This window comes from Chelonoidis abingdonii, chromosome 10, assembly GCF_003597395.2.
Source record: "Chelonoidis abingdonii isolate Lonesome George chromosome 10, CheloAbing_2.0, whole genome shotgun sequence".
Lineage (NCBI taxonomy): Eukaryota > Metazoa > Chordata > Testudines > Testudinidae > Chelonoidis > Chelonoidis abingdonii.
Window position 1 is genome coordinate 63383482 of NC_133778.1, and position 25083 is coordinate 63408564.

Consider the following 25083-nt stretch of genomic DNA (forward strand, 5'->3'; position numbering starts at 1 on the left):
AAGGAGGCGCCCTGGCTCCCCGCCGCACCTGAGGGGGACGAGGCCCGAACCGACGGGCTTACAAGGTCAGTGGAGGGTAAGTGGCTCCCTATCTTTCAAGCATAGCTTTGGGCTAGACGAGAACGAAGGTTCTTCTTGGCTTGGACTTTAGCCCAAAAAACATGGATAGTCCTGGTCTGGCCTGAACTGAGTTATGTGAGGCACCATCATATGAATTTCTAATTTTATTTTTTTCATCCCAACATGTTCCTTTCTCCATCTTGTCTGGTTTTCTTCCAGCTTCATGGAAATGTTCTTTCTTGGCAAGAGAAATCCACTTTCTAAAACAATGACTGGCTTGTCATTAAATTAAATAGGTGCTGAGATAATACTGCTGTCAATAACCCAGTGCCCAAAGAAATACATGTAATAAATCCATTGCACACTACATTGCACGGAGACATCTCTTAAACCACACCTCAGTGGCTTTTGGATATGGGACTCATGTTCTGCTCCAAGTGTACATACGTTTCTGTTGCTTTTACTAAATGAGAGTCCCAACTAGCTGTCACAGCAAGGCTCTCATCCTCTTTGCACATCATCCACTTAAGCAGGCGTGATTGCACACAGCTAGGCAAGTCTCAAGCCACCCAGCTTGAGAGTGGCTGATACCAAAACTCAGTAGCCAGACTTTGCAACAGGTGCAAAGTCAGCCCCATTTACCTGCTGGCAATCATTCCAAACAGGAAGGGCCACCACTCTTTGATATCAGTACCAGAAGCAGCACCTCCCAAAGATGGCAGTAGCAGCAGTTAATTGACATCTTCAGCTATAGGGTGCAGCCTGATGAAAAACCATTAATTAGTTATTTATGTAATAGTGACAATTTTCTCAAACAAAGAGTAAATAAAAGACTACAGCCCTGACCCCAAGGAGTTTTACATCTAGTATTATTATTGTTTATTTATTAACTAGTTAAATAGGTCCATAGATGTACAGTGGGAAGTAGTGTTGTCTGCGACGTTTCTAGAAGGTTGGCTGGAAAGACCAAATATCTTACTGGAAGGCAATTGCTTCAGCCTCCAAATGGGCTTTCCTCACATTGAAGGTGCTTGGAATGGCTGAAACAGTCACTGATGAGGTAATACATGCGCTAGAAGCATTCATACGCTAATTTTACCACTTGAAGATTAACATTATGACTCTTCCAGAACTGTGTTTTTGGATCTTTTCCAAGAAGCAGACAAATGGAGAAAAATTGCCACCAATGAGGGGTGCATTTATCCCTGCTATCAAGAGGGCAAATGATCAAGCAGTGGAGTGATTTCAGGATGACTGAGCGCATCCAAAACTACTCTCTCCTGTCAGGAATGATGGGTCTTGGAGAATGGACTGATCAAACCAGTTATGTGTAAAGTACTAGGCACTCCCAAATCAATCCTTCAGCTAATCAAAGTGAAGTGTGTTCAAAGTGAAGATGCCCACGACCCAGCAAATGTTTTGCCGGCAGCCTGCCTTGTATGGAGATGCGTCAATGTGACTTGAACAAGGATCAGTGTGACAATGTGTGCCCTAGACGGAGATGACACTCATGAGGACTTTGATGAATACATGTTTTCAGGCCTACATGCCAAGGCTAACTTTCCTAGGATTTCAAGACCAATGACATGGCTTGGCTTAAATCTTATTGTTCCTCTTATTTTGTGTTTCAGAAATTACCTTTTAGTAGTTTACTCTGACATACCTCTTGGAAATTGAGCTATTCCATTTTTTTGTACTGCATTCACAGTGAGAGTTACATACTCTGACATGAAAGCTGGCAGAAAGCAGAAGTGAAACAGCATTCAGTTGCTGCCAAGACACAAGTATGTAATATAGACCCAGAAGGAAGATCACAAAATTTTAATGCAGGAAGCTTAAAATGCTGTGGGATGTAGCCTCTTGCTGTAACTCAGTCTTTCTGGCACCTCCATTTCTTGACTTTATTTTTGATGTAAATAATCTTCAAGGAGGGGAGGGCAACAAATCCATGTGCAGCATAGATAACTTTGGGTGTAAAAAGAAAGGCGTGACCAGTTTAACTAGGTATACGTATTTGTCTGGACTTTCAAAACTCAGAGAGAGCCAGAACAAACACAGACTTTAGAATGGGACACTCTCTACCACCCTCACTTTTCTCTTTCACTCCTATGGCTAAAGCCATAGAAGCTCAGGAAAAGACAGCTGTTAGGCCTCTTAGCTGGGAATCTCAGTGAAGGCATATCTGTAGTCTTTTGCGTGAGTTCAGTCATGCCCATCAGATGCAATGATACGGTGCCAGCTTCCCAGTTGGCTGGATATTTACCCTAGAGCAGAAGTGCCAAGAAGTAATGGGTTTAGACAGGATACTTGTATAACATTGTAGGTCCCATTTCTTCCACAGTGAGTCCTGACTTTGTTCCAACATTCCCATGTTGTAGCTACTTGCATCCATGCACTTGATGATTTCTAAATGTATTCATCAGGAACAACTGAAGGTAGAACTTGTCAAACATGTTCAGTCAAAACCTTTTTTAGTGGAAAATGGCCTTCCCCCCTGCCAAATAAAAACTTCTATGGAAAATTTTTGTTTAACGTGAAACAAACGTGAATTTTTTTTAGGGGGAAAAAAAGAAACACTTTCATTTTATAAAAACTAAAATTCTTCAAAATTTCTTGCGAAAGAAACAGGTGGCATTTTTTGACTAGCTTTCCATTAAGTATTTTAGTTAGGGAGATTGTTTAACAAAACAAGTTGTCCTGCAGCAGATGCCTTAAAAAGTCATGGTTAAGCAGAGACTACAGGGTACAGGAAACCACAGGGCTTATTCTGGCTTCAGGTGACAAACTATACCACAGAGTGAATGAAGCAGGTCTTAAATACAAGTTGAACATTTGGGGACCGAATGGTTTAGGGGACTGGCAGTGAGATGTACATCCTTTCATTTCTGGATAACTGGGCTATTTCTGGCAGAAGGAAGTCATAAGTCCATTAAAGTGCTACAGTATTTGGTACCAATATAAAATGGGTTTTGTGGTTTCAGTCCAGTTCCTACTGGACAGATGACCACATTACAAAATCACCTTCATAAATGGCACCATCATCAGCAGTCTCAAAAAGTGAGAACAAAAAATGGTATGATCTGGATTGAGAAATACCTCTCAACGTTAATTCTTTAATAGCCTATACACCAACGTTAGGAGACTGGGTAAAAATGAAGGGGAAGTGGAATTGTTCACTTATGAGAATAAATTCAATCTAGTTGGTATTCCTGGAGCCTGGTGGGATGATTCGCACAACTGAAATGTTAAAATCAACCTATTTAGGAAGGATTGAGTTGCCAAAAAGGGAGGGGGAGTGGCAGTCGATGTCAAAAATGACATAATGTGATTGAATCACTGGGAACTTGGAAAAAATTATCTTGAATGTTTACGGATCAATGTTCTAACAGATAAAACACAAGATGGGGCATTAGTTGGTATCTGCTACAGAGCACCAAATCCTGCTAGGGCGCGGGATGACTGGCTTCTTACGCATCTATTGATAAAGTGTAGGAGAAAAAGCTGTGTGATCATGGGGGACTTCAATTTGAGTGACATATGCTGGAAATCTCATACTGCCAGTATTAAAACATCCTTGGAATTTCTAACTGTTACAGATGACAATTTCCTAACTCAAAATGTGTATTAAGTGACCATGGGGGAAATCTATGTTAGAACTAGTCTTCTCAGATAAAAAGGAACTGATCACATACCTAAAAGTTAATGGTAGCTTAGGTACAAGTGATCATGACTTTATCACATTTATACTGTGCAAATGAAACACAGTCCAAATCAGTAATATGTATACTTGGTGCCTTAAAAGGAACAATTTCACAAACCTGAAAACAGTTATGAGCCAAATCAATTGGGAGGAAGAGTTTAATCAGAAAACTGTGAATGATAATTGGGAATTGTTTAGAATACTGCTAGATTCCTCAAAAGCCACAAATCAAGAAGATTGTATGAGTTAAAAAATCTGACCTTGTTAAGAGGCAAGAGGAAAGAAAGAGGAAGCTGATGATGATGAACATAAATTAGCATTAGGAACTGTAGAAGATTGTCAAGGAAGCAAAGGGATGCAAGGAGAAATCTATGAACAGCAGAATTAAGGAAAATAAGGAGTTTTTTAAAGTTTATAGGAAAAAATATCCTGACAATGGTATTGGTTCATTACTAGATGGAAATGGTAGAATTATTAATAATTAAGAAAAGGCTGAAGTTTTCAATAAATATTTCTGTTCTGTATTTGAGGGAAAAACAGATAATATAGAAATAGATGATGTTGCAAGTTTGTTCAATAAAAGTAATAGTGTTGGTCTAATATACTTAGATGTCTGTAATGCATTTGTCTTAGTACTACATGACATTCTGATTAAGAAATGAGACAGATATAAAGGAACATGGCACATGTTAAATGGATTAAAACTGATTAACTGATTGGTCTCAAATTGTAAATGGGGAGTCATCATTGAACAGGTGTGTTTCTAGTGGAATCTTGCAGATTGGTTCTTGGTCTTATGCTATTTTACACTTTTATCAATGATCTTGAAGAAAACATAAAATCGTCACTGATAAAGTTTGCAGATGACCTGAAATTGAGGAGTGGTAAATAATGAAGAGGGATATGTTACTGATATACAGAGTGATCTGGTGTCATAAACAGATAGCTAAGGGTTAATGTTTCTTTTACCTGTAAAGGGTTAACAAAGGGAACCAAACACCTGACCAGAGGACCAATCAGGAAACAAGATTTTTCAAATCTCAATAGGGGGGAAAGTTTTGGGTGGGTAGTTCTTATGTCTCGTCTCTGTTTGGAATACTCTCGGCTCTGAGAGTGCATCTCTCTAATCTGCCAGGCTTTCTAATTTTCTGTTTCCGCAAGGGTAAGGTACAAAGGTAGAAGAGCAATAGCTTATATTGTTTTTTTGTATTTAGGCATGTGTGTAGTTTGCTGGAATTGTTTAAACTGTATTTCTTTTTTGGATAAGGCTGTTTATTCTCAATTTTGTTTTTCTTTTAAGGCCAATGACCCTGTAAATATTGTCACCTGATACAAGAGACCCATTTTTATGTCTTTTGCTTATCTTATTATATAAAGCTTTCTTTTTAAGACCTGTTTGATTATTCTCTGGTTAAAGGCTAAGGGAATGAGGGAGGGGAATCTCTTTGTGTTAAGTTAGCAAAGCTTGCATTTTGCAGGTGACTCTGAGTGCGGTGAGAAGAAACCCTGATCCTCTCTGTGTTTGTAGTTTCAAAGGAATTGAAGGCAGGGTAATCTCCTAGAAGTTACGCCAGGGTGTGAAGATCTGGGAGGAGGTAAAGAAGGGGAAGGGAAGTGGGTTATTTTCCCTTTTGTTGTGAGACCCTCAGGGCATCCTGAGTCTTGGGAGTGCCGCCAGGGGAGTGTTTTGGGGAGACCAGAGTGAGCCAAACACTGGAATTTCTGGCTGGTGGCAGTGCTATCAGATCTAAGCTGGTAATTAAGCTTGGAGGTTTCATGCAGGCACCCACATTTTGGACCCTAAGGTTCAGAATTGGGACTTATGCTATATGACATCTCGATTGCTTGGTAAGCTGGGTGCAAGAAAACAATTGGCATTTTTCCCCATGGGTGCTCCAGCCCAGAGCACCCATGGAGTCAGCACCTATGTTATGGTAAATGAACACGAGCTCCCAGTGTGAGACTGTGGCCAAAAGAACTAATGCAATTAAGGTGACCAGATAGAAAGTGTGAAAAATCGAGATGGCGGTGGGGGGTAATAGGACCATATATAAGAAAAAGCTCCAAATATCAGGATTGTCCCTATAAAATCGGGACATCTGGTCACCCTGCATGCAATCCATGGATACATAAATAAGGGAGTCTCAAGGAGGAGGAGAGAGCTTACAGTACCTCTGTATTGGGCACTGGTGCAACCACTGCTGGAATACTGCGCCCTGGTTGGATGTCGATACATTAGAGAGGGTTCAGAGAAAAAGCCACAAGAATGATTAAGGGATTTGAAAACCTGCCTTATAGTGATAAACAGACTGAGCAAACTTGAGTCTGTCTTAGCAAAGAGAAGGTTTAGGGGTGATTTGATTACAGCCTAAAAGTAGCTACATGGGGAATAAATATTTAATATTGGGCTTTTCACTCTAGCTGAAAAAGGTGTAACACCATTAAATGGCTGGAAGTTGAAGCTAGGCAAATTCAGACTTGAAATAAGGTATTAATTTTTAACTGAGAGTAATTAACCATTGGAAGAACTTACCAAGGGTCATGTGGATTCTCTATTCCAGGCAATTTTTAAATCAAGATGAGATGTTTTTGTAAAAGATATGCTCTAGGAATTTTTTTAGGGAAGTTCTGTGGCCTGTGCTATACAGGAGGTTAGACTAGATGTTCATAATGGTCCCTTCTGGCCTTGGAATCTATGAACTTGCAAGAGGTTGAGCAGGAGGGTGAGCCTGCACTCTTGGCCCTGATCTAGCAAAGTACTCAAGCAGGTGTTTAACTTCAGGCATTTGAGTAGTCCCACTGATTTCAATGAGACCACTCATGCATCGAGCTGAGCAAAATTTGGAATATCTGTCCCATAGGAAATTCTAACATTTTAACATTTGTTTTTAGCCCTGAAAGGGGATGAAAAGTTGATATTACAAAATACCACTGAATGGAAATTCTGAAACAAAAATGAATAAATAAAAAAAAAATCCCATTTGGAAATGTCAAAACATTTTGTTTTGAAACAAACAATTAGTTTCAAGTCATTTCCACATGAAATTGCATTTTTCTGTTGTCGCTTGTTGCTATATGGACATTGAATTGGGGAGCCTGATGCCCCCAGTTTCCCTTATGGGCCAGGTTTATTGGCTAGACTTCATCTCCCATAATGCACCCAGAGTCATGTAATTTCCATGATACACCACACAACTCAGTCAGAAGGTAATCAGTACATTGCCTTATGAGACATGTAGTACTTCAGGGAGCCTGGCTCATAGGAGAGAATTGGGGTCAGAACTATAGCTCCCATAAGACAATGTCATAGGGAAGTTCAGTTTAATGTTTTGTTGATCTGATTCAAAACTAAATATTTCAAGTCAGTTCAAAAATCAAAATAGTCCAATTGGGTCAAAGTGACCCAAAATGAAATTTGGAGAAATCAATTTGTTTTTGGTAAAATGAAAAGTTTTCACAGAAAAATTTTGAATGTTGTAGAAAATGGATTTTTCGTGGGATAATCACACCAATGGAAAATTCTTGATCGTCTGAACTCAGAATCTGCTTAAGTGTCTTGCTGGAGTGGGGCCCAGATTTATTCATCGTCTTTCATTTGCACTAAATTTACTCAAAAATTAACACTTCTAGATTACCTAAAATAGATATGTTTTAAATTATTTTGCCCATTTTTGGTGCTTAGGGAAGCACTCTGATTCTGTTGTGTGGTATAGCCAAAGGGAGCAGTAGAAACAGAACACAGAACCCCCGATCATCATTCTGCACTCACTTACTAGTGTAATTCCCTCTTTGTCAGTGCTACTCCTGATTTGCTCAGGGTTAATGAGAGCACAGTCAAATCCTCTGACTGCAAGTTAGTAAGATGGTCGTTAGGAATAAATTGGCTGAACGAGTTACTATGTGAAGCAATTGTGGTGAACGTGTAAAAGCCTCTTAGCAAACTCCTGGCATTTTTCATTCAGGATCAGAAAAGAGAGTGAAATTAAAAGGAAAATTAGCTAGCTACATTGTATGTACCATACATATGAGAAAAGAACATTTAAAACTGAGAGATCCATACAGGTGAAGTATGAGGGAAATGTGATGAATGTAGAAATTGCTATTGCTGCCTTAAAAGGAAAAAAGTGGTAGAATTCTATTCTTGCCAATTTGCATATATGAAAAGAAGGATTTGTTAGTGGAAAATAGCTAATAGTTACTGTCCATTGTGTAATTCAACAGATACAAAGAATCATAAGATCTAATATCTGAGCTAAATTCATCCCTAATGTAACTCCCCTAGAATGACTTGGGATATATTAAGCCCGGTCTTCTCTTGCTTCCAAGCTCTTCAGATCTGGTGGTGATTTCAGTCTGCCTCTGACAGCCCACAGTTTGATAGCACTTTCTTTTCACTGAAGTATCTGATATCACCAAGATGCACCACACAACTGTGGTGTGACGTTGTACTAGTTGAGTTGCACTTAGAGTGGCATAGGAGCAGTCCAGAAACAATCAACAATCAAGAGTAGAGTTAATGGCAGCTGCATGTATAAAAACCCTGTGTGAATCTTGCTTGCCCAAACTGTAGAAGTCTAATTACTCTATCACAATAGACCCTGTGTCAAGTATTAGGGGGTAGCCGTGTTAGTTTGTATCTACAAAAACAACAGGGAGGCCGATGGCACCTTAAAGATTAACAGATTTATTTGGGCATAAATTTTCGTGGGTTTACATTAGGTTTACTCATGACACCTTATGCCCAAATAAATCTGTTAGTCTTTCAGGTGCCACCGGACTCCTTGTTGTTTGAATAGACTCTGTATTTAGGAAGGAGCCTCATGAACATGGGGGCATTTCTAACATTATATTATACATTATTTAGTTAGGGTTCCAATGTATTCTCTTCTTCCTGCACGTGTCGCTTCTATTGATGGAAGTAAAACATACTTATCAAGAGGGGAACAGGCCCTCCTGAACAGCTGAACATTTAGTGTTTAAGGAAATATCAAAATTGTGTCATGATCATTATTTTCCAGCAGATGGCAGTACATGGCCTCTGAACAGCAGCAGGAAGAGGTAAACATTCACTGTAAGACAGAACAACATAAATGCGATGGAGATGATACCAGTCTTATTAAAACACAGATTCTAAAGTATTTATCATATACTTCCTCCTTTAAAATACCCTATATTTTACATTATAAGTTTAAATTATATAAACTTTCTATACAGCTACTATTCCATAGTAATCCAAACAGGTTCTTGCTGCTTGAAAAGGAGAGGAAGGAGCTGGATTAACTGGTACTGAATAAATACAATGGAATAAAGTACATTTAATAACCTACCAACGCATCTGTAATGAGTTAAACCTATGGAATGACTTCACGATTACTTTAGGACTCCTCTTTTCAAGTTATAAAAGAAAAGCTACACGGTGATCCTTCAAATCTGCCTAGTATCTTTCCTATTGCTAGTTCAAATACTGGAAGCTCTTACTTAGAAGGTCACAAGGCAGCTGTTTAATCCCCCCCTTCCTATCATATTTAATGAAATGCAGATCCCTTCTCTCAATACTAAAATAACATTAAAGTTTGTTGTGACCCAAAGCAAGAAAAGGTAGAATAGCAAATGCTTGGCTTGTGCCAATACTCAGTTGTAAAACTCAAGGTACAACTGTGCAACAGGAGGGTTATGACATCACCTTTGTTATGCGATTCTTGGCTATTCTCGGCCTCTGCCCAAAGCTTAATGGTGGTGTATTTATATGTAATTTATATATTTAATTTCCACATTAAAGAGGAAATCCATTCATGGAAAATTAGAAACTGCTCACTGTTTACCCCTGAGAAACCTGCTCTCCCACAGCTGTTCCAGTCCATATGCAAATTTATACTTAACCTTTTTAAAAGGTACATAGCTAGCTAGCAACACATTCAGTCAAATTGATAAATGCTTTTCCAGTTCCTCTGGAGCCATTCTGAGTATACTTGTGTTTTCAAACTAGAATGCAATTGAGAAATGGCCTTGAAAGAGCTGTTCTAGCTTACAGGGTGAGCATGTATTTACAAATGTTGTTAAAATATGCAATTTTTTAACCAACAGGCCATGGTGACTTTCAAAAATAAGTTATCCAAATAATCAAAACATTGTTACTCTGCACCTAGCATCCTAGAAATTTTCCCAGCATTCACAGTAAATAGTCATATTAATGGACATGAGTGATAACCAATATACACTGTATATCCACTTTTGTACTGTATCAACTTTCATTCAAGGATCTCAAAGCACTTTAAAACATACATTAATTAAGAATCACACTCCTATGAAGTTATATCAATTTTACAGAGGGTAAGGAGAGAGAAATGACTTATGCCAGTGAAAGACCTGGTAATACAGGAATCCCAACTCCCACTTCTGCATTAGACACTAGGATATAGATACTAATCCTGTCCCTTTTGACATAAATGGTAGTTACTTCAGCTTCACTACATTTTTCTAAAAAGGTTTTAAAAAAAAAACCCCAACAGAAACATTTTGTTTTACCTGAAATGAACTTTTTTTTTCAATTTTTTCGGTTTGCCAAAAATTTGTTTTAAAAATTGTTTTGGGTTGACCTGAAACAATTAAAACAATTGTTTTAAAGTTCATCCACTTAATCAAAAAATTAGTTATTCACAGAGCTCTACTTGGAGCTATAGAATGCCCTGGTCTAGAGTTAGATGTATGAATCAAGCACTGTGTTTATGCCTTGGAGTCCAATTCTGCTCCTTTCATGTTGTGCACAATTCTCTTATTTAATGAGTGACTTTCCAGATGGGGAAACTTTCAAGAGTAATAAGATCTGGCTCTGATCTAGTGATTTTTCTTCCATAAATCTCTAAGTGCTTTAATAAAGGAAATCAATATCACCCCCACTTTACAGATGGGGGGACAGAGCACAGAGAGGGAAGTGAGTTGCCCAAGGTCACCAGCAGAGATTGGAATAGAACCCAAGTCTCTCAACTCCTGTTCCAGTTGTCTAGCCACTTGACTTCAGGCATAAGCCCATTTACCTCACTCATATTTTTCAGGATTTTTATCAAGTTTGCTAATCACTAGAGATATTTATTTTTAAACAGGAATTTCATGCTTCATTGGATCCTGCAACTGATCTTTTCCAAAAGAGATTTCTGATAATAAACTAGAATTAACAGAGTCACAACTTAAATTTTTTCTTTGGTTTCAATTTTAAACCTCTAATAACTTTTAAGAGGCCCTGGCGAGAAGGCTGATCATAACAGGGTTGTAGGAGTCATGCCCCATGTTAAAGCATTAGTTTAAATTTAATCTGCATAATACATGATAGTCATATTGGTCTCTTGACTTGTATGTTGAAAAGGGACATTATGCAGATAGGCAAGTTCTTCCTATGTTCCGCATAATCTCTCTTCTTCTTGCTTCTATTTTTTCCCTTTGCATTGACCCCATGAAGATTCTCATGTGCAAGCTTCTGTCTAATGGCAGAATTCATTCCAGTCGCAATGTAAGTGAGAGGGCCAGTTCAAGTGGTTCCCTTGCTTAAGGCACTTATGGTAAGAAGTGCCAAGCAATCTTAACTCTGTCTTTTGGTATGGGGAGCCAGATAAGCACATGTAGCTTCTGCAGGGGTAAATCCTTTGTTAGGAATCAATTGTGAGTAAGGGCAAACATCCCCTTACCTCTTTTTATTATTTCTTATTTGTATTACCATAGCTCCTATGAGCTCTGACCATGGACCCGGACTCCATTGTGCTAGACACACAAACACAGACCGAAAAGACAGTCCCTGCCCCAAAGACCATACAATTTATAATCTTTTGTGAATCGTCCACATCAGTCTATGTGAGGGACACCACTGGATTGCTGCTCCTCTTCCTGTGCAGGTGAGTGGGGAGTGGGTGAGGTCTTGGCTGTGTCATGACACGGGGCAACCAAGTCAAGCCTGGGTGATTGGCACTGTTACCTGGCCCTTGCCACTTCCCCTGCTTTTACCATAACCACCAAACTATCAGAAGGCTCTCCACAACCTTCCAGACAGTCCGACATTCCCTTCTCCACCCCGGGTTGAGAACTTCTGTTCTAGTTGTGGGAGGGGACACACTGAAGTTTTGCCTCCGGTGATAGTTTTCTTGTATCTCACATGCTCAGTCTAGTTCAAGGAAGGTGGGGTTTTCCACAATTTCTATATTGCACAGGGCACCAAAATTCTTTAATCTGGGACTGCTCGACCCTGATGGCAGGTAGAGGTTTAGGGCACCTAATGTTTCATACGATTGGCTCTATAATCATCCAGAGACAGATTTGATCTGGCCATTCAACTTAGGAATAAAATAAATTCTAGCTGCCCATCTCTGATAAGGAGGATCAGTGGAAAATTGTATACAGAATTGCTGTGGTCATGTCATAATGTTGAAATTTGAGGGAAATTGCAGAGGACTCTTTGTAGGCTATTTCATTTTACAATTTTGCAACTTACTGTAATGGTCACTAACTACTAAATCTGTCACTGTTGCTTTACAATGATATTAAATTGTATTCTCGGGCAAATAAGGGCTAGGCAAAGTAGCAGCTAGGGGTCTCTGTGTAGCTATGGCTGGCAGCAGAATAGAAGGCCTAGATGTATATCAGGTTCTGCATTTTTCTCTGACAGTTTGTAGGCACTCTACTTTGCAAAGGTATTTGCTGCTAATCCAGGCTTTGCGATTCCACAGCACCTCCTGCTCTCCTGCTCTTTATTCTCCCATTGACTCCTTTCCCTTTGTGTTTCCTACTCTCACATCTCCTAGAAAATGCACATCAAGGATAGGAATATGATACCTTTTACTTTTTTCCTTGGAGTTTAAAATGCTGCTGCACAGATTGCTTGGAAAAATGGGTCACGGTCTTAATATATACTTGTCTCCTATTTTGCTGCCTGCTACAGCTACTCAGAGCCCCCTAGATCTGTTTTACTTGAGAATACTATTTAATACTCCCTGAGGACTCAGAATTTGGTCTAGTATTAATGGTTTGCAGTACTCCAGCCCCTTCTGATGCTTTCAAATCATCCCAGCACCCTGAGAGATAGGTAAACATTGTTAATCCCATTTCACAGGCAGGGAACTGAAGCCTTGTGATGAGGTGTCCACCCCACACAGGACTGACAGGGGTTAAGGTGGCCAGGAAAGCTAATTAACTCCACAGGCTGCACCTGGAGGAGGAGCCCTGGTAGCAGGGAGCTAATTGAAAGCAGGCTCAGCTGGGCAGAAAGGGTGTTGGAGCAGGGGAGGCTCCAGGCACCAGCACACCAAGTGCGTGCCTGGGGTGGCAAGCTGTGGGGGGCACTCTGCCGGTCGCCGCGAGGGCGGCAGGCAGGTTGCCTTCGGTGGCATGCCTGAGGAGGGTCCGCTGGTCCTGCGGCTTTGGCGGACCTTCCTCAGGCGTGCTGCCAAATCCACGGGACCGGGGACCTCCCGCAGGCAAGCCACTGAAGGCAGCCTGACTGCCGTACTTGGGGCAGCAAAATACCTAGAGCTGCCCCTGGGTGGGGGAGTGCCTATAAAGCCAGGTAGCTGGCAACAGAAAGGGCTGCTGCTGGGAAAGGCTGCAGTCACTCCCTGGGAAGGCGTGTTTGAAGGCTGCAGAGACAAGTTGCCTGAAGTTGCTCCCCGGAAGGAAGGAGGGAAGAGACTGGCAAACTCAGAGGAGTGGGGAAGGCCAGGAGGTATGGAAGCAGCTCAGAGAAAAGCAGTAAAGTGCAGGGAACACTTCTTGGCTGTTGTGTAGAGCAGGGGCTGCGGGAAGTGGCAGCCAGCACATCCCTTGGCCTGGGCCACTTCCTGCAGACCCCAATGGCCTGGAGCAGCGAACCATGGCCAGTGGGAACCGCGATCGGCAGAACCTGCGGATGTGGCAGGTAAGTAAACTGGCCCAGCCTGCCAGGGTGCGTACCCTGGCAGGTCGCATGCCAAAGGTTGCCGATCACTGGTGTAGAGGGTCCCTGATCCAGAAGCTGAAGTAGACGGTGGGCCTGAGTTCCCTGTCAGCCCCTGCAGCAGTGACACAGTGAAGCAGAAGATGGCCTGAGGCTGCTAGAGAACAGGAATTTTGATGTACTTCCCCCCCCCCCGAAAGGGAAACCACAATGGGGACCTGGCTGGAGGGCTGAGTCACGAACAGGACAGATGAGGCTCCTGAGAGTGAGAAAAGATGGCTTGCTTATGCAATGGAGCAGCGTGTAGTCCATGAGTAGCCCCACTTTCTTCAGTGGGGCTATTCGTCGAGTAAAGTACAACTCCTCGTGTATAGCAGTAGAATAGTTTGGCCTTATGTAACTTGAACACGTTCACACAGTTTTCTGTAGTAGAGCCACCAACAGAACCCAGTTCTCTGAAGCCCCAGTTCTGAGCTTTCAACAACTGACAATAATTCCTTTCCTCTAATGGACTCTACATCAAGGGTGGGCAAACTTTTTGGCCCTAGGGCCACATCGGGTACAGAAACTATACGGAGGGCTGGGTAGGGAAGACTGGGGGAAGCTATGCCTCCCCAGACAGTGAGGCATGGCTGGCCCCTACCCCCATCCAATCCCCCCTGCTCCCCACCCCTAACTGCCCCCTGGGACTCCCACATCCTATCCAAACACCCCCGCTCTCTGCTCCTGACCCCCCCTGGGATGCCTGTCCCCTATCCAATCCCCCCTGACCACCTCTAGGACCTTGTCCCTATCCAACCTCCCCACCCCCTGAGCACCCTCATCCAACCCTCCGCACTCTCCCTGCCCCATGTTACCTGTGGGCTGGGGGAAAGCGGTGCTCAGTCCTTTCCCTCTGTGTTTCCCCTGCTCGTTTGGCTGCTTTTCCTGGCAGTCGGGCAGGGCTCGTTTCCTGTCTGCGCTTGGCTGCTGGGGACAGGGGCCAAACATGGGGGGGGTGTTGGGGGAGGGGGTTGGCTTGCTCTGCCCCTATCCCTGGCAGCAAGGCCCAGGCCCCTTGACTGCCCCCCTGCTCCTCGCCTCCTGACTGCACTGCCCTGGAGCACCAGGTCTGGGGGAACTGTGACTGCGAGGGAGGGGAGCAGAAGAGGAGGGTCCAGGGGTTAGCCTCTGCCCCGCTCACCATGCTGGGGAGTTGGGCTGGCTCCTCTGCAAACTTGTCTTGACCCTGCTCCCTGGCAGGAGCTCGGAGGCAAGAGGGAAGGGTCCAGATGTGGCCCATGGGCTGTAGTTTGCCCTCCCGCTCTACATAATAATTGGCTACATTTTCCTAATTTTAATTTTAAATAAATTGCGCAAGAAACTGACATTAATCAACTGTCAGAAGACAGAAGAATTATGCCCAGAGTGGGTAATGGACTGGTTCAGTTCCCTATGGCCAGAAATTTTCAGCTCAATGAAGTGGACAAAGTTATACAACTACAGACATGACACATCTCCAAAACGCAACTCCTCTGATTTTATTCATTTACAGGGGTAGCTGACTCACAAAGGAGTGAATGATGTGGGGGCTTCTTTATTATTAGATCTGAAGATCACCAAAGGATCTCTTTGAAGAATTTGCCTTAGTTTAGGTTATTGATAAGCAGCAGGTGGCTTGTGGATGCTGATGTGATAATATATAATTCTTCAGGGTACTTTTTGCCAACTAAGAGTGTGGGGTGGTAGTTTATAAATCTGCTTAGTTGATTAAAGCACAAATTTACCCACTTGGGCGATGGCTACACTAGAGATCTTACAGTGGAGCAGCTGCACTGATGCAGTTGTGAGCTCTCTAGTGTGGCTCTAAACAGACAGGAGAGAGCTGTCCCGTCAAATTAACTAATCCACCCCCAATAAAGTGGTGGCAGTTATGCCACTTCTCCTGCCAACATAGCGCTGTTCACTCCATGCTTAGGTCTGTGTAACTTACGTCATTCAAGGATGGCTTATTCACACCTCTGGGCAATGTAAGTTATACTGACATAAGTGGTAGCGTAGACATAGCCACTGAGTTATCGATAAGGCCAGAAGGGACCACCATGACCATCGAGTCTGACTTCCTGCACATTATAGGCCACAGAACCTCACTCAACCACTCACATAATATTTTAAATACATTCTGAATATTTTAACCTAGTTTGTGGATCTAGTTTAGAAATTAACTTTCTCAGGTTGTATCAAAACTTGTGACAATATCAAGAAGCAGCCCACTTGCATGCTATGTCCTCATAGTCTACTGTATATGAACCACATTACACAGCAGAAATGGCAGTCTCATTCTAAAATTAACTACTTTGGGCTTTGTCTACAAAGACAGCTATATCTGTGAGCAAAAATGTTTTCAGTGTTCTGTACAGATCGTCAGTTCTGCTATACATAAGTTACATGTAAAATGATCGTTGTTTTTAAGGAATTTTAGCCTCTGGTTGCCAGAAGCTGGGAATGGGCGACTGGGGATGGATCACTTGATGATTACCTGTTCTGTTCATTCCCTCTAAAGCACCTGACATTGGCCACTGTCAGAAGACAGGATACTGGGCTAGATGGACCATTCTTATGAATGGTCCATCTTGGCATCCATTATGCACCTGGGGAAAACAACGTTAACAGTCAATGAAAACATGCCTGTTGTAAGAGGACAATCTAGATAAGGGTCAGAGCCTGTAAGGATTTGAGCAACTTCTACAAAGTGTCAAGTACTCCTCACTCAGTCAGTGGAGTCAATGGGATTTGAAGACACACCACACCAGGAATTTAGAAGGTTTAATCAAATCTATTTTAATGCACCCATTGCTCTGCAGGTTCATGTTGTATAAGGGAACAGAGCAGTGATGTGATGTTGTTACTGACATTTTACATGCAAAGATACAGTTTCCATAGCAATGTAGGCTAGTTGCTTTGAGCATCATGAAGCATTCACTCCCTTATGGCTCTTGATAGGAAATGAAATAGGTCAGAGAAGTGGGCAAATGTTGTTCTTCCACATACAGAAAATCATAGAACACATCAGGGCCATCCTTAGCCATAGGCAGAACAGGCAGCCGCCTAGGGCACCACTAGGTCTGGGGGCACTGCTCTGCTGGGAGCCTGGACAGACAGGAAGCAGTGGAGCATGTAAGAGGAGGGCTGCTGGGTCCTGGAGAGAGCCGAATGCAGCACAGTCTGAGAGAGGGGATTGGCTGCTGGGGTCTCTGGGCAGGGGTGGGGGAAGGAACTCACCTGTGAGTGTGACTCTTTCCCCCCGATGTGAGGTGAGGCAGGCTCGGTGGCTCTGGCAGTATCCTTTGTTGTCCCCCATAACATCCATTCTTCTTCCCCATCCCCCATGGAGCACCCCACATTTCTCCATCCCCCCATGGAGCATCCCTGTCTCCCCCCTCCCCTCTCTGGCTGCCTACTGAGGAATGAAGGTGAAAGTAACTCACTTCCTTTGCAGGCAGCTGGATTTGAATGCTCGCACAGGACTCGGCTGGGGATAGTCAAATAGCATGTGCAAAAAATCAGGACAGGGGGTTGGGGGAGGGTGAGCAGATGTCCCACTTTTATAGGGACAGTCCCAATTTTGGGGTCTTTTTCTTATATAGACTCCTGGTGCCTATATAAGACAAAGCCCCAAATATCGGGACTGGCCCTATAAAATCAGAACATCTGGATCTGGTCACCCTAGCTGGGAAGCGCTTCCCTCCTCCGGCCGGAGCTGCACAGGGCAGGATGAGCTGCTGTGGCTCCATGGGTGCCCCGTCCCTGAGATCAGATGCTGTGCTAACTTTACCATGGTCCGTTGGGCTGGCGAAGGTGCCTATTGGTGTGTGATTGGACCTGAGGGTTTGCTGCTGCTGTTGCCACTCTGCACCCCAAGAGGTGGATTTTGGGGTCCTGCAGTTTTCCACCTATCTCACTCCTCTACTGCAGCTGTTTGACCAGCAGGCTGGGGTGAGCGAGCATGAAGCATACTGTGTTGCCATGTAGTTGTCATTTAACAAATTTGTTTCGCAAAAATGCTTGCTAACAACCTGAATTCAATTCAATTAAAAAAATCAATATCTTAGCCAAAAACAGAAAATTAATGTGTTGACAATTATTTGTGACAAGTTTGGTATGGGGAAGGGAGTGGCCAGTTTCATCAGAGAAACAAAAATGTTGACTGACTTTCCTATAGCCCTGTTACTGCTAAATAGAGCCCTCCAACAACTGTAATACGCTCATCTCCTTACTAGTGTATGGAGCAGTGGTTCCCAAACTTTACAAGCCCGTGAACCCCTTTCACTAAATTGTGAAATGTCATGAACCCCTCCTAAAAATGAATATTTCAGGGATTTAAGTTTAAATTCCTCCAGTGTGATGGATGCCCCAACTGCCCGCCCCACTCTTCCTGGGCTCAGGCTGGGGTTCGGGCTGCCGGCTCCCCTGCTGATGGGGGCAGGCTCAGGCTCACGCTGGCCAGCTTCTAACTGCCAGCCCCACTTCCTGTTCTCGACTGCCAGCCCCGGCTACAGGAGCACTCGGAGGTTCAGGCTGCCAGCTCCCTCGCTGACCGCTGGAACTTCGGGCCGCCAGCCAAACTGCCCGGCCGTTCTCCCTGGGGCTTGGAGTGTCTGCCCTCCAACTGGATCCCACCTACTGTCTCCAATGCCAGGGGTCCTCTGGCCGCCTATAGTGAAATTTCACGCCCTAGTTGGGAACCACTGGTTATTAGAGCAGGGGTCGGCAACCTATGGCACACGTGCCAAAGGTGGCATGCCAGCTGATTTTTGATGCTCTGGGTGTCTGGCTGCTGCCCAATTCAGCTGGGGTCCTGGCCACCGCCCCACTCAGCACCCGCTGCTGGCTTGGGACCCCCAAGGAACCCCAGTCTCGGCAGCGGGCTAAGCAGGCCAGCAGCTGAGAACCCCTGCTAAGCCACTCAACCCACTGTCCACCTGGGTTCCATTCACTCAGGGCAGCAGGCTGAGTGGGAACTAATTCAACAAATAGGAAAACAAGAGCAAGCTAATGACAAAGTGCAAGAACTAGAGAGCATCCTGAAGCACAGTGATATGTTGATTTAAATAGACTTGAACTGTACGAAGAATTGAGTATATTGTCATCAGTGTGCACATGCAAATCAGTGATGGACATTGTACAGTTTATACATACCAGCAAACTTGTGAGATAAAAAAAAATTCCCTCTCACCCCTATAGTGTGGTATGTGTCTTCCTCAACCTCGGTCCTCTACGCAGGGCCTGGGAGTTGAGGGTTCTGCGCAGTATCTTAGCTGTTCCTAGAACTGCACTCTTCTGGACGAGAGCTCTGATGTTGTTCCTGGGATCTTGTGAGCCACTCATCCAGCTTAGGAGTCACAGCCCCGAGTGCTCCTACCACCACTGGACCACTTTGGCCTTCACTTTCCACATCTCTCTAGTTCCTCTTTCAGGCCCTGGTACTTCTCCAGCTTCTCTATTCCTTCTTCCTGATGTTGCTGACACTGCCACTGCTATTCTATCACCACGCTGTCTCTCTGGTCTTTCTATTACCACGATGTCGGTTGATTAGCCAGTACCCTGCCTGTCCGTCTGGATCTGGAAGTCCACAGAATCTTAGCCCTGCTGTCTCCACAACCTTCTGTGGAATCTCCCATCTGGTCTTGGGAGGTCTAGCCCATAGGCTGTGCAGATGTTCCTGTACACAATGCCAGCCACTTGTTGTGCCGTAGTGTATGCTGTTCCTGCCTGCATCTTACATCCTGCCACATGATGTGTGGACTGTCTCTGAGGCTCTCTGCACATCTGCCACTTGGGTCCTCTTAGTGTGGTAACCCCTGCTTCAGTGGATCTGGTGCTCAGTACTGTCCTGTGCTGCTATGATCAGTGCCTCAGTGCTGTCTTTTAGTCCAGCCCTTTCCAGCCACGTGGAGATTTCCAATGTCAGCCACCTCAGTTATTCTCTGTCGTATGGTCAATCCAGCAGGTCTTGTTTGCCAAGGCACTCTTCTGCTTGGTCTCCTCTCATGTCTGCTGCTGCCTCAGGCATTCTCTCAGCAGCTCATCTTTGGGGCCACTTACGGATGTACTCCTGATGTTCTGGTTTCATCCAGGACAGGGCTTTGATGCTCACCAACCCCGCCCACCTTCTTTCCTGCCCCTGGTATACAGTCTCCTGGTGTTGGACTTGGAGGTGGAACCTCTGTGCATTGAGGAGCTTCCGGGTCTTCACATCGGCAGCTTTCCATGTCCTCTTTGGCCAGCTCACATATACCGCAGGGCGTATCTGTTGATGACGTGGTCTTGTTCTTGTCCCACTGAGCTGGCTGTTCAGGACCTGTCTTTCCTTTGGTGATACTTGGATGTTGCTGTCTCCTGCCCTCATCATCATGGTTTCCATGTGACTGTGGACGCCAAGGTACTTGTTATGGTCTGTATGTGCCTATGTGGCGCTCGGTAGTTCCACCCATCAGTTTTGACTACCTTCCCTCTCTTCACTACATCCGGCCACACTCTCCAGTCCGAATGACATCCCGAATATCCTCACTGTAGATCGCGTCGCAGGTGGAATCGAGTCGATGTCTCGTTCATTCTTAGCATACAGCTTGATGTCATCATGTAGAGGAGGTGGCTGATGGTAGTTCCACTCCTGAACCTATATCAGTCTTGTGATTATTCTGGCTGAGGGGTTTAAGCCTATGCAGAACAGCAGCGGGGACAGTGCATCATCTTGGTATTTGCCGCACTTGATGGCCACTTGTGCAAGCTGCCTTGAGTTGACTTCCATGTTATCTTCCATAGTCCCATTGAGTTCTTGAGGAAGGTCCTTAGTGTCCTGTTGACTTGTATATAGCGCCAGACATTCACAGATCCACGCGTTGCGGCATTGAGTCGTAGCTTCTGTAGTCAATCCAGGCTGTACCAGATTGGCTATCTAGACCTTGGTCTTGGGCGTACTGCTCTATCTATGAGCAACTGGTGTTTGTTCCCAATGCCCTTCTGAGCTGTGCTCACTGTAATGGCCCATAGTCACACTGTAGCTCGCGGTACGATGGCCTGAAGGCTTCTGTTGTGTGGAGGCAGGTTTACTGGATTGGTTCTGTCGCCTTACCGGGGTTCTTTCATGATCAGCAACTGTCTTCCTTGTGTTAGGCCAGTTGGGTGGGAGCCCTGCGCTAGCAGCTGAGTTCATCTGTGCTGCTAGGGCATTCCTGCACTGCTGTTTAGTTTCTGTTAGCCGCTAGGTGTGACTATGGTCTGGTCCAGGTGCTGTCCGCTCTTCAGTTCTTGACCCGCTGCTGGATGCTCTTCTACTGTGATGGTTTCTGTTCTGGGAGAGTTTGCTGTCTCAGGTCCTGCAGCCACTTTGCACTGGGTGTTATGAGTCTCTCTCTTGTCTCCCCTATGTTCTTTCCAGTTACTGCGTTCGTTTCTGCCTGTTCTTTGTACTGCAGTTGGAGTACACCTCTGGATGGTTCTTTGCGAGAACAGGGCATCTCACTTTTTGGCCTCTGACTTCTCTAGTGTATCTCCTAACCCTGGGTAGGCCGCAGTGCCTGTCTGAGCCCTTGTTTTAGCAGTCCTCTAGGCTTCAGATGATAGTGCCCTATGTATTTTTCAGTAGCCGAGTCTATGAACTTAATCTCTACACCCTTCTGTGTACTCCCACCAGCTGACTAAACTTCTCTCTGAGCCGCCTTGATCTATATCCTCCCACCTCATTCCCAGGTGGCGGTACATACTGTTGTTCTTCTTGATCTAGAGCCAAGCATCTCCAGGATTACAGAGGCGGAGTGTATAATCAGTTTCGATCGTTTTGAGTTATGGTAGGTAGTAGGGATTGTCATGAGGCTTTTGTGGATCTTTGACATACTATCTGATGGTACTTCTCCTCACGAGCCTTGGTATGATGGCTCCGTGATTGTGACTGGTGCTAGTGTTCTCCATGATCTTATGCCTCATATCAGCTGTCGTGCTCTGCAATGGGGGGGCGGCGGTGATAAAGTTTCAAGCTTCGTGTGTGGGCTGCACACCACGTTGTTCTTCCATGTCTTCTTGAGTCTGGATTGCTAACGTGGAGTTTGGTCTGTCTCAATGCTATGAGAGCAGCTTCCCTCTTTACTATGCTTGAAAGCGTTGGCGTAACTAGCTGTTTCTCGTAAGTGTGGATTAGGTCTTTGTCACCATCCCATAGTCCCTCATTCGTTTCATATATCCCCTCTCATTAGGTCACTGTTGTGTAGCATTCCATCAATTCCAGGTTCTCTTGTCTCATCCATGAATGGTTTGTTCCAGTAGCCCACTTATCATCAGATTGTCCTGGTTCCTCAACATCTGCACGCACCTTGTTAATCCAGGCAACATCCAAGCCAGCATGACTCTCCTAGTTCATGTCACTCTCATATTTGAGTAGGCAGGTGAAGCGTTAGGGGGTCTTTTGCCCAAGGACCCCTACTGGAAAGTTGGGTACCAACTGGGATTTTAACCCCAGTCTCTCGTATCAAAGGGTGGTCTCCCATTCAAAGAGGCAGCGCTCTTAACCACTACGCTATCCAGTCACTACAGGAGGGCATAGATATAATCTATGTATCCTATGTGTACATTGCCCATTGTATTCTACTGACAATTCCTGTAACAGCAGCATCAGGAGAAGGAGTTTCTCAAAACTAAAGCTCATTAAAAACTATCTCCGCTCTACAATGAGTCAGGAACATTGACTGGTCTTGCCATTCCTGCAGTTGAACAAGACATCACTTTGTTCTTTGTCATACGATGACATTATACTGATTTTGCAGCCAAAAAAGCCAGAAAGATTGCTTTGAATTAAAAACAAGTCTTTGTTTCAATACTCTTTATATAAATTTCAATAAAACGTTGACAAATTAAAAAAATTATATTATTTGCATCATTCTGTCAAATCAGAATTTTTTCTGTAGTGCTACTTCTTTAGTGCTTAGTCCATCAGCATTACAAGTGTGCTCGTTCATTAAGTTTAAATTGGTTTTTAATAACATGCATGTGGCAAGTTTTCCAATACTGTAAGCTTATGTTTGTGTTGCTCAGAGCAAGTCAGGCACAGGGGCACCAGTTTAATAATCCCGCCTGGGGCACCATAAATCCTAAGGACGGCCCTGGAACATATAATATTAACCCTACCTGAGTGGGAGGATCCAGAAGTCTAGAACTTAAGTCTACTGGTCCTTGAGTGAGTGTCACATCCACCTTGCCCTCTAACTGATCTAATAGAACACTGATTGACAGGCTGTGAGTTTTGTGGGCCTGAGCACTGCAGGTTGTGCTTCCCATAGAGGGCCTGATGTCAGTGCTCCCAGGTCTCTGATTGGTCCAGGTGCACTACTTAAACCTGGAGGGAACACCCGGGAGTTCTGTGTGTAATGAGGTGGCTGCTATGACGGATCTTGCTTTTTTTCCTTGCTCTGATCCCTGACTTCTGAGTTTGGCTCTGTCCCTGAGCTCTTGGCCTCTGGCTCCACAGACTAGGCCTCGCTGTGGCCTCTCCTACTAGGCCCAACTGCCCATGCCCAGGCTGTGACACAGTTCGCTGTGGAGCTCCCAATAACATTTTGTTGTGAGTTCTAATTAGAAAGTAGGCCTTACCACCTTTCCCACCAAAGTCTACAGAAGTTTTGTTTTTGCCTTTGGTGGGATTGATATTTTATGAGAGACTCAGCGTGGGACACAGATTTTAAGTCTAGAAGGGACCACTCTGATTATCAAGTCTGCCCTCCTGCATAACACAGGCCAAAGTTGTACAAGTACATTTGTGGTACCATCTCTGATCAGTAGCCAAATAGGGATATCAGAGTTTATCTACACCAGTGGGACATGTGTATGTGGCTCAAGGACATTGTGCATGTCTGAATGCTCTCATTAACTGCAGTCCAAAAGCTTCTCCCCCTCTTCCTCGCACCTTTATTTTGTTGCTAGGGAGAAGCAGGTGAATGGCAACCTGGATGCCAATATCTACCCTCCACTTTCCTTCTCCTTTAGTACTTAGGTCCCACCCAGAAGCCAACTGAGGTAAACCTATCTTCCCCATCCTTTGTCCGTTGGAGGAGTGGGGCTCTCCCTGCATTAGCAGCTGTGAGTGTGATCCTTCCCTGACACACAAGTTGGCTTCACAGAGAAGACACAGGAGACATTTTCCTTTCTCGTGTGGTCCCAGGACACAGTATACTGGGACATTTCTTTTAGCCCAGACCATCAAAGTCATGATTGCAGCTTCCACATTCACCCGGAAATAATAGCAAGGCACATCAAAGTAAATATGATTTTATTACTCTGTAATTATCAAAATAGCAGCTGCAGCACGTGTTTAGAAAACATAGGGCAGGATTAAATTCACTGACTGTGGGGTGGTATTACATCAGAGATGAATTTGGATCATTGTATCATTCCTTTTTGATACACCAGATAAAACTGTATCAACTCCATGGTCATCTCAATATAATTACAAAAGTGAGCAATACAGTGTGCACTGAATTCTCCTTGCTCGGGATTCACACTGGGTACAAAGAATATTTCACTGCATCCAAGGAGCACAGAATGCCATGGCTGCTCATGACATAGCAAAATGAAGCAGCCTTGGTGCCCTGTAAAAAAAAAAAAGAAAAAAAAAAGTCTCATTGACCATAACAGAAACCACCCATCACATTCTTAAGGTTAAATTGGAGAACATATTGTGAATGTTGAATATATAGCAGTTTACATGTGCGTAGGCATCCAGCACTAATCCTTCTAGAATAAATACACAATGAATTCTGAGGGTTTAGAAGCAAGAGATTAGAAAGTTACATGCAGAGAGCGACAGGAAAACAGACCATCTATACAGTGTCTGAGATGGAGTAGCATTTATTAACAAAAAGAGACATGCATACAGCGCTAAGTGCTAGCAAGTGAGGCACTCCCATGGAGTGAGTGCAAGTTTCCCATGGAATTAATTAAATTATGTTTAATCCCATTTATTATTAAACTAAATGGCAGAGTAGTGGGAAACCCTCATCACCTCCATAGGGGCCCTTCACTTTTTAGTGTCCGGCACTATATCATGGGGTGTGAGTTAATCAGAAAGAATCCGCACAAACACTATCCTATGTTTTATGGCACAAATGCACCACTGTACTTTCCTTGTAAGAAAACACACTGTTGCCTATTGTTGCCTTATTAGTTCTGCTCAAGAGAGGAAAGGAGAGAAGGCAGACAAAGGACTTTTAGATGAGATGGACAGACAGTACTACCAATAATTCCATCAGCATTGGAGGGCCACTTTCAAAGATTTCTCATCTCAGAGATGGAGGGTCATAACCTACAAAACTTTCCTTTTCTAGACTTACACAAAGCACTGGTACGGATTTGGCTCTCTCTGTGCCATGCTCTAGATCTTCTC